The 16428-nt window shown below is 47.3% G+C and overlaps 1 protein-coding gene across 2 annotated transcripts in view; it reads right to left on the bottom strand.

Annotated features, from left to right (window-relative positions):
* Positions 1 to 16428, bottom strand: part of SYN3 (synapsin III) — a 484704-nt gene that overhangs the window by 211775 nt on the left and 256501 nt on the right. The window lies entirely within an intron of this gene.

Genomic DNA, 16428 nt, shown 5'->3' with positions numbered 1-16428 from the left:
CACACAGCACAACAGAGACTGGATGGAGGAGAGAAACGGGGAAGGATGGAGAGACACAGAGAGGCAGACAGAGAAGTACTGGCAACAGAGACAGAAAGCCAGAGAGAAAGGAGGACGGTGAGCTGTGAAGAGAGAGATGACAGGCAGAACCAAAAGGCAGAAAAGGCAGAGCCAATCCAGACACCACACTCAGCCAGAAGAATAAGAAAGAAGGAGAAGAGAGGCAAGGGCTAGGAAATAGTTACATAGTTACATGCTCCTAACTAATAAAAAGGAGCTTCCTGGTGGCTCAGATGGTAAAGAATCTGCCTGCAGTGTGGCAGACCTGGGTTTGATCCCTGGGTCGGGAAGATCCCTTGGAGAAGGGAATGGCTTCCCACTCCAGTATTCTTGTCTGGAGAAGTCCATGGACAGAGGAGCTTGGCGGGCTACAATCCATGGGGTTGCAAACAGCAGGACATGACTGAGCAAGTAACACTTCAAGCAATTAAGTATTAAAATGGATGTTCCAGTTTGAAGTCGAATCATGATGTTGAGTCAGGGCTCCGGGACTTCTGAAACCAATTTCTCAATTTCATAATCATATCTTACAGACTCTGTCCAGGCTCAGTTTCCTTATGTGAAAATTTGTTAAATGATGGTGGCTTCACAGTTTGCTGGGAGGGATATAATAGCTTGTGTAAACTGTAAAGGGCTGTGCAAAGACACTGGGCATAAGAAGAGGGAGTTTTAAGAATCTCCCTCTGGATTTGTTTTCAGGACCAGTTGGGGTTCTTTCCACTTCTGATTGGAAATGGATACCCAGGAGGAAACACCGATCTTCACATAAAAGTTGCCTAGTGTTTCCAGAAGTCACGTCAGTTCTCTAGGCCTTATTGAAATGACACCTGGATGCAATAATAGTTAAAATTCTAGCCTGGAATGTGGACAAACCTATGACTGCTGGAATAAGGAGGTGCTAGTGTGATGAAGGCTTCGCCAAGGGGTGAAAACTTTCATATTTGGACGTGACTGGGACGTGTCGCCTCTAAAACATCCCCTCCTCCAGGAAGCCTTCTCTTATTCCCCCATGCTGTGTACAGTGACTTCCTCTGGGCTCTCGCTCACAGTTCTACCCAATTGTATTGTATCATGTTATCTTTGCCTATGATGTGACTATTTCTTCACCAGATTTTAAGCTTCTGAGGGCAGGGACCATCGAGCTCATCCCCAGATTCTCAGTGCCCAGGGCCTGGCACAGAGGAGGTGTCCAATGGATGCCAGTGGACTCCAACAGGACTGGACTGCCAGCCCGCATTCTTTCCCATTAGGCCAGACATTTTCAAGGAGGAAGGGCTGGAGCCAGGCTTTGGAAGCAAGCTTTGGACACTTTGTGCTGTGCTCTGAACCCTTTGTGGGAGCTGATTCCAGGGCAGCTGAGAGCCAGAAAGGGTGGGAGGTAGACTAGTTGGCTAGGGAGAGCCTGGGTAGGGTGGAGGAGAAGAAAAGGGAACCATCTTAACATATTAACTAATATTTCTCCAGCATTTTATGCTTTATATAACATTTCTACATCTACTATTTTGTCAAGCCTCATGGGAATCCGGGGGCTAAGTAGGACAGGTTCCAGTATCAATGCTTCTCTTTTTTAGACCAGCTGGACATATCCACACCAAAGTTGGATCTTTGGACTCCACGTCCTGTGCTCTTCTTCCAAGAACAAGAAAAGAAGTGGGAGGTGGTGTATAATAATCCAGACCACGAGGTCTGGATTATTTTCCCCATTTACTGGTGGCTTAATGAATTGCCCAATCTTTATAACCCATGTGTATTATAAATTGATTGTAATTATGGCTGCCAATGATAAACCCTGGTGAGTGTGTTGTTCCAAGCACATGATCAACATTATCTCATTTAATCTGATTAAAGACCTTATAAGCATCACTTTGCCAACAAAGGCGTATGTGATCAAAGCTATGGTTTTTACACTCCTTATGCAGAGATCTGAGACTTGGACTATAAAGAAGGCTGAGCACTCTAGAATTGACGCCTTTGAATGGTGGTGCTGGAGAAGACTCTTGAGAATCTTTTGAACAGCAAGATTATCAAACCAGTCATTCCTAAAGGAAATCAACCCTGAATATTCATTGGAAGGACTGAGGCTGGAGCTGAAGCTCCAATACTTTGGCCACCTGATTTGAAAAGTCAACTCACTGGAAAAGACCCTGATACTAGGAAAGAGTGAGGGCAAGAGAAGAAGGGGATGACAGAGAGAATGAGATGGTTAGACAGCATCGCTGACTCAGTGGATATGGATCTGAGCAAACTCTGGGAGATAGTGAAGGACATGGAATCCTGGCATGCTGCAGTCCCTGGGGTGCAAAGAGTCGGATACGACTTAGCAAATGAACAACAACCAAGATGAATGCCTGGGGCTCACTGTCTTTAGGGAAGAGACTGATTGCCATGCAGATAACCATGACTCAACTTGGAAGGTGCTTAGACTGAGTTATGTGTCCTTGCCAAGCTGGGAACAGGAGTTATGGGCAAGCACATCTTTGCCGTCTCCTCCACCAGTAAGGAAGCAGCCCCCAGATGGCATGGGTCAACTTGGGTGGAACATGAGAATTTGGAAGATAGTGTGAGAACTTTCCTCAGTGCAATGAGAATCAACTCTCACACATGAAGTTTAAGGCAATGAGTCAGGATTGGAAGGGATGGGAGTGGTGTCTTTCACAAATCATTTAAATACCTCTGTGTGCTAGCCCTGTTCCAGGTGGTGGAGATACAGTAATTCAATAAGGTAGATGAGGAATAGGAACAGACAACAGACATACAAATATGTCATAATTGAGTGACTTAGCTGGGATATAAACTACAGGGGGAAAAGCAGGAGAAGGGGATAAAGAATGCTATGGACTGGAATGGGTTCAAGTTTAAAGAGTGTGGCCAGGAAGGCCTGGAGAAAGTGACATTTGAGTAAAAATCTTTACTAGGTGAGGGACAGAGCCATGCGGATACCTGGAAGGGGCTCCTCTCAGGCAGGGGGGAGTGGGGGCAATGGCCCTGCAGTTTGAGCACCTCGGTCATGTTAAACCACAGCTGGGACCTGGACTTCTTTGCTCTAAATTCCTTTCATGTGGTGGAAGGACCTAGAAGTGACTCTGATACTTGAGAGGGGAGCCACGGGACAGTGTGGAGCAGTGGAAGGGTGTACCCACGTTTTTCAGTCTCATTCTGCTCTGTGAGAATATACTGACAGTGGGCAGGGGCAGATGCTAGAAAATCATTTAGAAGGTGACTGGCACAGCCAGGAAAGAGCTAGTTGAATTCTGGATAGATTTTGACAGTAAGGATTACATGATTGCTGGTGGGTTAAATTGAGGGTGAGGAGGGACAGAGCTGTCTAGGGAGACGCTAAGGTTTGGGATAGAGGACAGAGTTGCCTATGTTAACTTGGGTGGGAAAGCTGAGAGAGAAGCAAGTTTGGAGGGAAAGACTGAGAGTTCCATTTTGGACACATGAACTTTAATATCTATTAGATGTCCTCAGGAGACACAGGATAGCTGTCTTGGATACATGTGTCTGAAGTTCTGACTTTCAAAAAAACCATGACACTGGGTGAGATCAACACAGGAGCAAAAGTGTGGGTGTAGGTAGAGAAGAGAAAAGGACATCGCTGAGCCTGACCTCAGACCCCAACCAGTGCAAGGAGGTGGAGAGATGATCAGGGACAAGAAGAGAGATGGAGAAAGAACAGTCAGGGAGGCAAGGGGAGAATGTGGAGAGTGAGGTACCCAGAAACCCAGTGAAGGAAGTGTTTCAAGGAGGAGAATGGATCAACCATAGGTCAAATGAGATAAGACTGAGGAGCAACCACTGGAAGTCACTGTGATCTTGAGAGGAGCATCTGCAGTGGAGTAATGAATGACCAGAACGTGGTCAGGCCCACTCAGAATGCCCCCTGTCCTGGATCTGAGAATTTAACTCAGTGTTCCAGGGAGAAGGTGAAATACTGGAGTGGGTGGCCATTCCCTTCTCCAGGGGATCTTCCAGGCCAGGGATCAAACCCAGGTCTTCTGCACTGCAGGCAGATTCTTCATGATCCAAGCAAGCCACCAGGGAACCCCCATTTTTAAAATAAAAGACGGGAAAAAGAAATAAAAACACGATTTGTGCATCCAATGTTCCCTGGGATTGGAGGAGTCTGGATGATGGCAGATGGAGGGCAGGGATAGCACTCTCTCAGGGTCTGCACCCTTAACTTACCCTTGTCAGGCAGCACATGGGCCTCAGTGGATGCTAGACAGAACTGGGCAGTTTCTGGTGGTTACCTTGAAAGAGGGTATTAATAGCAGTAGAATATCATCATCTTGAATCAGAGTTGAAGTTGTTTGCAAAGAGGACAAATTCTGGAAGCCCACGTGACAAGTCCTCCTAGCCAGGGGCTAAAACGCTTCAACAATGAAATCCTGCTCTATGTTTTTCAGAGTGATTACTGAGTCCTAGACTGGTATGGCTAGACCTAGCTACTCCAGAACTCTTGCCTGGAAAATCCCATGGACGGAGGACCCTGGAAGGCTACAGTCCATGGGGTCGCAAAGAGTCAGACATGACTGAGTGACTTCATGTTCACTTTTCACTTTCATGCATTGGAGAAGGAAATGGCAACCCACTCCAGTGTTCTTGCCTGGAGAATCCCAGGGACGGGGGAGCCTGGTGGGCTGCTGTGTATGGGGTTGCACAGAGTTGGACACGAATGAAGCAACTTAGCAGCAGCAGCAGCAGCAGCAGAACTAGCTAAAATAATAGGAAACATTTATTGAGCACTTACCATGAAGACAGGCACTGCCTAAGTACTTTATGAATGTTCTGATCTTTTTTAAGTATAAACAGTCCTTCCCTAAGGAAATACAGTAGACTTCCCTGGTGGTTCAGATGGTAAAGTGTCTGTCTACAATGTAGGAGACCAGGGTTCGATCCCTGGGTTGGGAAGATCCCCTGGAGAAGGAAATGGCAATCCGCTTCAGTACTATTGCCTGAAAAATCCCATGGACAGAGGAGCCTGGTAGGCTACAGTCCATGGGGTCGCAAAGAGTCGGACACAACTGAGTGACTTCACTTTCACTTTCATGGAAAAACAAAGTATTCTACATATTTTTAGGTTGTTTCCTTATCAGCTGTCTCCTCCAACAGATAGTAAGCTCCTTGAGGACCAGATGTGTTTATGGTTGTATGTCCTACTCCTAGAAAAGTGTTTGAAATTTAGTAGGTTGGGCTTCCCAGCTGGCACTATTGGTAAAGAACCTGCGTGCCAATGCATGAGACATAAGAGACTCTGGTTGGAGCCCTGGGTTGGGAAGATCCACTGGAGGAGGGCATGACAAGCCTCTTTAGTGTTCATGCCTGGAGAACCCATGGACAGAGGAGCCTGGTGGGCTATGGTCCATAGGGTTACAAAGAGCCAGATACAACGGAAGCGATTTAACACACACACACACACACACACACACACACACACACGCATAAAAATGAGTAAATGTAGAGTTAGCCCATTCATAGATAGGAAGACTGAATATTGTCAAGATGCCAGTTCCTAACTTGACTTGTAGATTCAATACAATCCCAATTAAAATCCCAGCTCACAGCTATTTTTTTTTAATTGACAAACTGATTCTAAGGTTTACATGGGGAGAAAAAAGACCCAAAATAGCCAACACAGCACTGAAGGAGAAGAACAATGCTGGAAGACTTATTACAAAGCTACAGTAATCAAAGCAGTATGACAACAGTGAAAGAATAGATAAAAGATTAGTGAAACAGAAGAGAGAGCAAAGAAATAGCTTCTACCCAACAGGTAGAGTCAATCAACGTTTGACAGTGGAGCAAACTTAGTCTCTTCAACAAACGGTGCTACAACACCTGGGCACTCACATGGGAAAAAACGAATTTAGACACAGATCTTACACCCTTCTCAATGATGAACATGAGATGATCACAGACCTAGATGTAAAATGCAAATCTACAAAGTCCTAGAAGATACCATAGAAGAAAACCTGGATGACCTTGAGTATAATGATGACCTTCAAGATATACCACTAAAGGCACAATCCATAAAAGAAATAAGTGATAAGCTTACCTTTATTAAAATGAAAAACTCCTCCTCTGTAAAAGACTAGTCAAAAGAATAAGACAAGTCACAGACTGGGAAAAAATATTTGCAAGAGAAATATCTGATAAAGGACTATTCAATATATATAAAGAACTCTAAAAACTCAACAATAAGAATACAAACAACCTGATTAAAAAATGGGCCAAAGACCTTTATAGACACGTCACCAAAAAAGATAAACAGATGGCAAGTAAATATATGAAAAGGTGTTCCACATCAACTGTCATCAGTTCAGTTCAGTTGCTCAGTCGTGTCCGACTCTGCGACCCCATGAACCGCAGCACCCCAGGATGCCCTGTGCATCACCAACTCCCGGAGTCTACTCAAACTCATGTCCATCGAATCAGTGATGCCATCCAACCATCTTAACCTCTGTTGTCGCCTTCTCCTCCTGTACTCAATCTTTCCCAGCATCAGGGTCTTTTCAAATGAGTCAGCTCTTTGCATCATGTGGCCAAAGTACTGGAGTTTCAGCTTCAACATCAGTCCTTCCAATGAACACCCAGGACTGATCTCCTTTAGGATGGACTAGTTGGATCTCCTTGCAGTCCAAGGGACTCTCAAGAGTCTTCTCCAACACCACAGTTCAAAAGCATCAACGTTTTGGCACTCAGCTTTCTTTATAGTCCAACTCTCACATCCATACATGACCACTGGGAAAACCATAGCCTTGACTAGACGGACCTTTTTTGACAAAGTAATGTCTCTGCTTTTTAATATTCTGTCTAGGTTGGTCATAACTTTCCTTCTAAAACAATAGGTTGGTCAAAACTTTCCAATTGTCATCAGGAAAATGCAAATTAAAATGACAGTGAGATGCCACTCTACACCTGTTAGAATGGTCACAATCTGGAACACTGATGACACCAAATGCTGGCAAGGATGTGGGGCAACACGAGTTCTCATTCATCGCTGATGGGAATGCAAAATGATACAGCTACTCTTCAAGGCAGTTTGGCAGTATTTTACAAAACTAAAAAATCTTTTACCGAACAATCCAGGAACTGCGCTCCTTGGTTTCTACCCAAGGTTGAAGACTCATGCATACCTAAAAATCTGCACACCAATGTTTACAGCAGCTTTATTTATAATTGCCAAAAGTTGGAAGCAACTAAGATGTCTGTCAGTAGGTGAATGGATAAGCAAATTGTGGTACATCCAGACAATGGAATATTATTCAGTGCTACAAAGAAATGAGCTAGCAGCTCATGAAAAGATGTGGAGGAACTCTAAGTGTATATCAGTCAGTGAAACAAGTCAGTCTAAAAAGGCTACATACTGTATGATTTCAACTATGTGCCATTCTGGAAAAATCAAAATAATGGAGACAATATACAGATCGGTGGTTGCAGGGGTGGGGTGTGATGTGGGAGAGGGGAGAGGAATAGGCAAAATAGAGAGGACATGTAAGGCAATGAAAATGCTCTGTATGATACTATAATGATGGATATATGCCACTGTACATTTGTCCAAACCTGCAGAATGTATGTCACCAAGAATGAACCCTAACCTAAAGCACAGGCTTGGGCGGGTGACTGATGTGATGTCAGTGTAGGTTCCTCCTTGGGGCTGTTAGTACACGTGCCACTCTGGTGGGGGATGTTGACAACGCGGGAGGCTGCGCCTGTGTGGGGGACAAGAGTTACGCAAAAATCTCTGTACCTTTCTCCCAAATTTGATGTGGACCTAAAGTGGCTTTAAAAAGATAATAGTCTTTAAAAAGAACTTCCCAAACCAGGGATCAAATGCAGGTCTCACATTGCAGGCAGATGCTTTACCATCTGAGTCTCCAGGGAAGCCTTAAAAAGATTACTAGGTGCTCAATAAATACTTGTTCAAAGAGTACATGAATGCAGGACCCTAGGTTTTGGACTTGATGATTCCTGAGGGGAACTCCAGGAGCATCAGTAGCCTTTATTATACACTGACTGTATACTAAGTACCAGACCTATGCTCTCTAAATATAGGTTCGTGTCTCCCAACCACCCAGTGGCTGCTCTTTCTGGGCCACTGACAGAGTTTGGAGCATCCTTTTTTCTCCTCTTCACACACAGCTGTCTTCCTCACCACTAAAGCCTTGCTTGTAGAAGGCTAGCCTGGCCCCAGCCTCCCTCTGGTTCCCTCAGGACAAGGGTGCAGGTCTGAACTGCCTGATTGCAGTTCCTTAGGTTTTTTATGTCCCTACATTTTTCTTTCCCTAGAATCTCTCAGTTCGGTTCAGTTCAGTCACTCAGTCATGTCTGACTCTTTGTGACCCCATGGACTGCAGCACGCCACGCTTCCCTGTCCAGCACCAACTCTCGAAGCTTGCTCAAACTCATGTCCACCGAGTTGGTATTGCCATCCAACCATCTACCTCAGTAAATCACAGAAAACTCTACAACTAATATTGTCATTGTTACTGTCAGGACAATTACCACTAACGAGCACCACTGCAACGACTACCGCCAAGAGGAGCCTCGGGGCCCCTGAGTAAGACCGGCGAGATAGAGCACTGCCCTGCCCCACGTCAGCCTGAGCCCTCCTCTCCTCAGAGCGAAGCAGTTACTAGGGCCTGGCTGGCTGAAGAGGCCAGGGTGCATGGAAGGGTCAATGGTCATGAGTCTTGCGGTTCTGTGGATGCTGACCCCATGACTTCAAGTCAGGCAGGTGCTATTTCCCAACCCCAGGACCAGCCCCAAGGGTTGACATCTGGTCATCTCCAGAAATTCCCAATTTCTGACTCACGCTGTCTCCAGGGGGCTCGTGGGAAGACCCTAACTGCCCTGTGACAACAACACACAGGGCGCTTCCCAGGGAGGGGTCTCGGGAGGGCTGGCTCCGGCAAGGGGATGGGGGGGCAGCACAAACTGACTTGCCAGCAGGGGTTTATATGTAGTGACTCATGGGCTCATCAGAGGCCTTCATTGCTCCCCACTGCTTACAGAAAAAGACTTAACTTCTGACATCCAACGTCCTCACCATCCCGTTCTTGTCTATAGAACCCCCTGAACTATGAACCCTGTGCTTCTAAAGCATCTTGATTCAGGAGCATCTGCTTTCTGCCAGACACTTCACATACACTGTTCTTCATCCAATCATCCATTCAGGAAATCCAGACCAGGGGATGACCTGGGCTTGGCACTGTTCCAGACTTTGGCTCATAGGAAAAAAACAAGAGACACAGGGTGCCTGCTCTCACGAAGCTGACATTCTAGTGAGGAAATTACCCCCATTTTACAGATGAAAAACTGAAGCTGGCATTATGGGCTGCAGGGGGCATAGCGGTGATTTGAACACAGGTGTGTCTGACTCCAAATCACTTCTTTTCATCTTTCTACTTTCCCAAAAGCTCCTGAAGCCCCAGGGCTGTGGTCACAGTCCACACCTCTGAGGCTTTGCAGGAATTGCTCGCCCAGCCTGGAAAGCCCTCTAACCTCTTCTCCAGCTGATCCCCTTTCTATGCTCAAGACTCTTCTCAAGCCTCCTATCCTCTGGAAGGCCTTTCCTGCTCGCCACCCTCTTTCACCCCAGACACCTTGGTTCATGTCCATGGATGGAGTGGCTCATGCCACTCTCTGACTATTGGTCTTCACTGGGAGATGGGTCCCTGTGAGACTGTGTGTCTCCAGGTCCGAGTGGCTGGTGTCCAGTACAGTGCTGCTCCGAGTGGTCCACAGCCTATCTGCTCAACCTCCCCTTGCCCTGAGATGTTCATGATGCCAACCTCAGTGGGCATCATTGGCAAACCACTCCCCTGCAAGAAAGATCTGATGCCTGTTGGAAATGGCTTCTGGAAGAGCCTGAATCACTGCATCTTAGTGTGAATGAGACTTCTAGAAATGTCTGGATATGGCGGAGCTTGGATCCCGGGGCCTTGCTGCCAAAGGCCCCCTGTAGGGGGTGCTGTGGGAGAAGCTGTCCTGCGGCAGGTGCCTGTGCTTCCTCTCAGTTCCCATACCGTGGTTGTCCACCTGGTCCTTGCTACTGAACATTCCCAAGGCCACTCAGGCCATCCTCTGGAGCTGAGGACCATCTGCTACCTGAAGATCTGGGCCAAGCAAGGCAAACAGGCTTTTCCATTGGCTCCCCCCTGCCCTTCACTGGGATCCTCATTATGAACTGCAGTGAGTTCTCAAATGCTCCTGAACATACCATACAGTTCCACACCCTGATGCTGAAAGGGAAGGTGAGTCTCCATGGACCATAAGCCAAGCCCTTGTGCAGAATCTCCAGGCTGAGACACCACTTTTCTCTGCTTTTCCCAGTGGTGAGGCCTAAGGCCAGGGACAGGGAGGACTCCAGAAATTCTCCCCATCTTAGTCACTTTGCTCCCCAGAGACCCTACAGCTGGCCAGAGAAGGAGGTGGAAACTCCCCAGTGTAGGAGGACTTGTAACCTCTGCTCGCTGTTCCAGGACAAGTTGGAGCACGACTCCACTTCCTTCCTTCCCCCAGCCTGGCTCTGGAATCAAGGGACAAAGGTCAGCAACTGGTCTGAGGAGTTGAGGGGAGGTGGAATTTTGGAGGAAGAGAACTAACCTCTAACATTTATGGATACTTATTGAGTTCCAGTACATTTTACAGATGCTATCTTGATAAATCCCAAACGCTACCATAACCTTTATCAAGGTAGGACTGTTCTAATTACCACTTTGCTGAGGCTAAAACTAAGGCTCAGAGAAGGAAAATGACCTTTCCTAGGTGGCACACCCAGGTTCAAACAAGGTGGATGTTCTTATCACTTCTGCCCTCCTGCCTCCAGACTCATTGCATTGGCTGGTCGAGCAGCACAAGGAATCTTGAGAATCCTGGAGACTGACGCTTCCACCGTGGGACGTTACACCACAAGATCACCTCATTCTGAGTCAAGGTGCTCTGTTTACCATGAAGAAACAAAGGCCAGGGAGCCCGGCTTCAGTGTCAGGAAGTGGCAGGACCAAGATTCATATTCACATTTTTTGATGCCAACCTCAGTGCTCTTTCCAATCAACTATCTAGTCTAGTGACAAACTGCTCTTTGGGCCAGGAAATCATGCCCCACCTCTTCTCCAAGTCCTATAAGCACAGCTTCCACTCTGTTTGAGCACAGCAACAAGGAAGAGCTCTCTGCCCTTCTGCTGCTGGTGACCTTTCATCTATTGGCAGTGACCCCACCCCACTCCCACCTTCTCATATCCAATGCCCCTTTCCATAACACATATCCTATAGTGCCCTTTGTATCATGTTGAAATAAAATTCACAGTTAACCTATGTACACAATTCCAAAAATTAACAGGGTGCCCTAAATGAAATGTAAAAAAGAAAACAAATTCATAATAAAACTAAATAAAAATAATTTATAATAAAATAATGTATTTTCATTTTTAAGTATTCACTCTTTGGAAGTATTCACTCATGACTACATCAAGAGATACAATGAAACACTCTGATGCTTGCACAGAATCACCATGAACTCAAGTTACAAATGTGGATTGATTCAGATGTTTCATTAGCAACGCAAAGGTCAGGAGTAAGGTCGCCATGGGTGACATGATTTCATTTTTTTAATAACTTCCATTATTATTTATTTGATTTTTGGCTGTTCTGGGTCTTCATTGCTGGGAGGGCTTTTCTCTAGTGACGGCAAGTGGGGCTACCCTCTAGTTGCAGTGTGCAGCCTTCTCACTGCAATGGCTTCTCTTGCTGCAGAGCACAGGCTCCAGGATGTGCGGTCTTCAGCACTTGCAGAGTATGGGCTCAGGAGCTGTGGTTCCCTGCTCTAGAGTGGAGGCTCCAGGATGTGCAGTCTTCAGCACTTGCAGAGTATGGGCTCAATAGCTGTGGTTCCCTGCTCTAGAGCGGAGGCTCCAGGATGTGTGGTCTTCAGCACTTGCAGAGTATGGGCTCAATAGCTGTGGTTCCCTGCTTGAGAACACAGGCTCAACAGGTGTGGCACACGGGCTTAGCTGTCCCATGGCATGCGGGATCTTCCCGGACAAGGGATTGAACCCATGTTTCCTGCACTGGCAGGCAGATTCTTTACCACTGAGCCACCAGGGAAGCCGAAATAATTTCCTGAAACTATTCATGGTAAGATTCAGAAAAAAAAAAAAAACTGCAGTCTTCCCTAATTTATATGGTTGAGTGCCTTTTGAGGGGAGTAAGTGAGTAAGTAAGTGAAAGTCGCTCAGTCGAGTTTGACTCTTTATGACCCCATGGACTATACATACAGTCCATGGAATTCTTCAGGCCAGAATACTGGAGTGGGTAGCCTTTCCCTTCTCCAGGGGATATTTCCAACCCAGAGATCGAACCCAAGTCTCCGGCGTTGCAGGCGGATTCTTAACCATCTGAGCCACCAGGGAAGCCCTAAAGAGATGGGAGGTGGTGGGTGAGTAAGAGAGGAGGGGAGGTATTTGTTAAAACTGCTCCTCATTTAAATGCTTCGTGTGTGAACTGAATGTGCAGTTAGGTTCTTGCTTTGGCTAATTATAACTGGGCTTTCACCTCTCTAGTGCCTGGTGGTGGGGACAGTGCTCAGCCATGCCGAATCTTCCTGTGCACATCCCTGAGCCTCCCACTAAGTACTCACAGCGCCCAGAGCTTGTGATGACAACCAGAAGTCTTCCCATCAGTTTCCAACATGCACCCCGAGGGGCAGTACTGCTCCCATGAGGAACCACTGGTAGAAATTCTAAAAAGCGAAAGTCACTCAGTCATGTCCGACTCTTTGTGGCCCCAGGGACATAGCCCACCAGTCTCCTCTCTCCATGGAATTCTCCAGGCCAGAATACTGGAGTGGGTAGCTTTCTCCAGGGGATCTTCCCACCAGGGTTCAAACCCAGGTCTCCTACATTGCAGGCGGATTCTTCACCGACTGAGTCACCAGGACTGAGAAATTTTAAGCTTTACTCAAAAAGATTATATCCTAACTTCTCAATATCTTTCTAAGTTATTCAAGCCCTGTATTTAGTCGTGGCTTCTAGATGGAAGAGGCAGCACTAAGAGGCGGCAGCAGAGGCCAGGAGTCAGCTGGGAATCCAGGTTGCTTTGCTTACTGCAGTATTTCAAAGCCGACCTGGCATAGAGTAGGTGCTCAGCAAATAGCTGTGAGCTGAAATTATCACAGGGTGGCCTGGGGGAAATGACTTAACCTTCTCAATCCTCTATTGCCTCACAGCAAAGTGGTGGTAACTTCATAGGGCTCTTGGGAGGATTCAGTGAGACTAAATATGGAAGAGCCGGGGACACACAGAGTGAACTCACCAACGAAGCTGACAGTGGAAGTGTCCATCCTGGGCGAAGGGGCTGGGATGAAACTGTCTCATGGAAAGGCTAACAGAAGAGTGTTTTCAAATCAGCCTCCGATGAGACTGCTTGAACTTTCAGACAGGTGGTTCCTCCCAACCTGGAGACGAGGCAATTCTGAGGCCCTTGTCTAGACGGCTGGTGGTGGAGGGATGCTCAGCCCTAGCTGGCCTGGCTGGTCTGCCCGCCACCTTCCAGCACCTCACACAGCCCTGAGTCTTGCACTAGAGTATAAGCATCCCAGGAGAGAGCTCTCTCTACCTACATCCTGCTGTTCTGCCTGCTCCAGGTGAGGGAGAAGAGTGAATATCTACTGGACACCTCCTATGAGCCAGAGCTTTACTCTTCGATGAACTATGCCAGGTGAGGGGAGGGAATGGGGTTTCAGAGGCAGTGAGCACTTTGTCCAGGGTCTTGGAGGAAGTGTGGGACAGAGCCTCTCCGGCTGGGCCTTCCTTCTACCACAGATGGGGAGGCTGACAGAGTCATGAGTTGGGCACCCATGGGCATATCCACCCCAACCCCCCACCCCTTAGGCTCCAGGCATTCACCAGGCACAGGGTGTGGCTTCTCTACTCCTCACCACAATTCAGAGGGCAGGGTTAACAGAGGCAGGGAGAGAAGATGGGAAAAATGTCAGAGGCCTCGAATGCCAGGGACACTGGGAGTGGTCAAGGCCTGGGGTGACGGAAGGATTTGAGGCAGGACAGGAGAGATGCTCTATGAGATGCTTTAAGAAGACCCTAACCCACAGTGATGGACCAGACTTCAAATTGGTCAAGTGGCTGCCAGGGGTCTCCCTGAATGTTTCTCCCAATTTCCTATTTCCCTGCCCTTTCACTCTAGATGAGGGAGCTCCCAGGGCACAAGAAGGCTCAGCCAGCTCTACCATCCACAGGACGCTGGCTGCTGCCAGCCTCTGGAAGTTGGGGCCACGGAATCTTGGTACTCAGTGCTAGCCTTGACCTTTTACAAAGGTGCCATGTGACCCAGGATCGGTTGCTGATGCTCTCCTGGCCTCAGTCTCCATGAGGGTAAGATAAGAGGATTAGACTAGCTGATGGTCTACAGCGCTGTTTCTTTTTATTTTTATGGAGGGCAGAAGCCCAGGAGAGTAATTGAATGTGAATGAGAGGCAAGGGGTGGCTGGTGGCAGCCATGTTCACAAGTAACTGAAGGTGGCAGGGACCCGAAAGGAAGCCAGGACATTCACAGGATGTCAAGCCACAGGGAGAGGTCACTCCTGGGTTCTTCTTCGACCTTGAGGGGAGAAGGGCAGAGAACAGCAGCCAGGATGGGCCATCAGAGCCTGCGGTACACAGCTAATTTGCCTGGGAGGGTGGGCAGCCTAGTTTTGAGCATGTTGCAGAGAGCTGGATGGGCTCCTTTCTGGGCAGGGGTTGGGGGGAGGGCGCCCCAGAATGAACTGAAGCAGAGTCCCAGAGAGGTCAAGTCCCGCAGATTCCTTTGGTGATGACAGCTGCTTTGTTTTTTGGGAGGCAACAGAATTCCTTTTAAGCAAGGTTTCCTTCCTCCATTTATTTATTTACTTTTTGCCAAGTGATTCAGCGAAACAACCTCAAAACCTGTCTCCAGTGGGAGGCAGGAAGAACCAAACCCTCAAACATCAGAGTCCCTGTGAGGTTTTGCCTTGTGGAACTTTCCTTAAAATAACTGTATTAGGTGACTCTCAGGGCAGGAGTGAGGGGAGAGGAGGACCAGGACGCAGAGTCCTGCAGGGCTTCTGAAGGATGCACACAGCTGGAGTATGGACTCAGCAGCTGCCCCCATGCCTGTTCTCTGCAGCGAGGGCCTGGATGGGTATCTCAGCATCGGTTTCCCCCCACCTCATTGCAGCGAGCCATCTTTCTAAGGAAGAAATGAGGCAGGGGTTTGAAGTCTACGGTGGAAGAGAGATGACCTGGCTCTCTGGTGGCAGCTGTGGAATATGGATTCAACCTTCATGCCCTGTGTCCTCAGGCTGTGATATATTACAATTCCTGATGCAACGGATTTGGATCTTTTAATTCAGTGGGGAAAACAAACACTAAACGCTGTCTCTTTGTAATAATGCATCTAAATGGGAAACAGGCCAATAAGATAAAAGGTTGTGGAGGAAATAGTGTCAGACTGGAAATTCAGGAGATGTGGATTCTGTTTCGGTTTTGGCGTGTTAAGCCGTGGGACCTTGCAGAGGTCACTTCCCTAAGGAGAGAGACAGCACCAAGGTCAGGGACCTGCTGTCTAACTAGGAAGTCGGGTAGGATATGAGAATGCAGTTGGTGACGGGCAGATCAAGGTAGGGTAAAAGCCCTTGCCTGAGAGTCACACGGGGCATGTCCCAGTTCTGCACGTACCAGCTGACCTAGGGTAGGTCAACTCTGTCTCAGCTTCCCATCCATAAAGTGGGAGAGAACAACCGCCATCTTAAAGCATTGCTGTAATAACTGAAATGGAGAGAAAGTATGGGAAAGTGCCTAGTAAACTGGAAAACATCAGTTAAACAGGAGAGATTATCATTACAGGCACACCTCGATTATTCCACTTCTAGATAGAGCGTCTTTTACAAATTGAATGTTTGTGACAACTCTGGGTTGAGCAGATCTATCAGCCCCATTTTTTCCACTTGATCATTTTACGTTTCTGTGTCACATTTGGTAATCCTTACAATATTCGTACTTTTCCACAATTATTATATCTGTTATGGTGATCTGTGATTGGTGATCTTTGATGTTATTATTATAAGTGTTTTGGGACACTGCATATTGCAACCATGGGCTTCCCAGGAGTCTAAGTGGGTAAAGAATTCTCCTGCAATGCAGGAGCCATGGGTTTAATCCCTGAGTCAGGAAGGTCCCCTGGAGGAAGGCATGGCAATCCACTCCAGTATTTTTCTCTGGAGAATCCCATGGACAGAGGAACTTAGCAGGCTACAGTCTAGAGGGTCGCAAAGAGTCAGGTACAACTGAAGCACCTGAGCACACATGCGCACACGAATACTTAACCATA

Source organism: Bubalus bubalis, chromosome 4 (genome assembly GCF_019923935.1).
Source record: "Bubalus bubalis isolate 160015118507 breed Murrah chromosome 4, NDDB_SH_1, whole genome shotgun sequence".
In the NCBI taxonomy this organism is placed as follows: Eukaryota; Metazoa; Chordata; class Mammalia; order Artiodactyla; family Bovidae; genus Bubalus; species Bubalus bubalis.
This window is presented reverse-complemented; position numbering and strand designations above follow the sequence as displayed.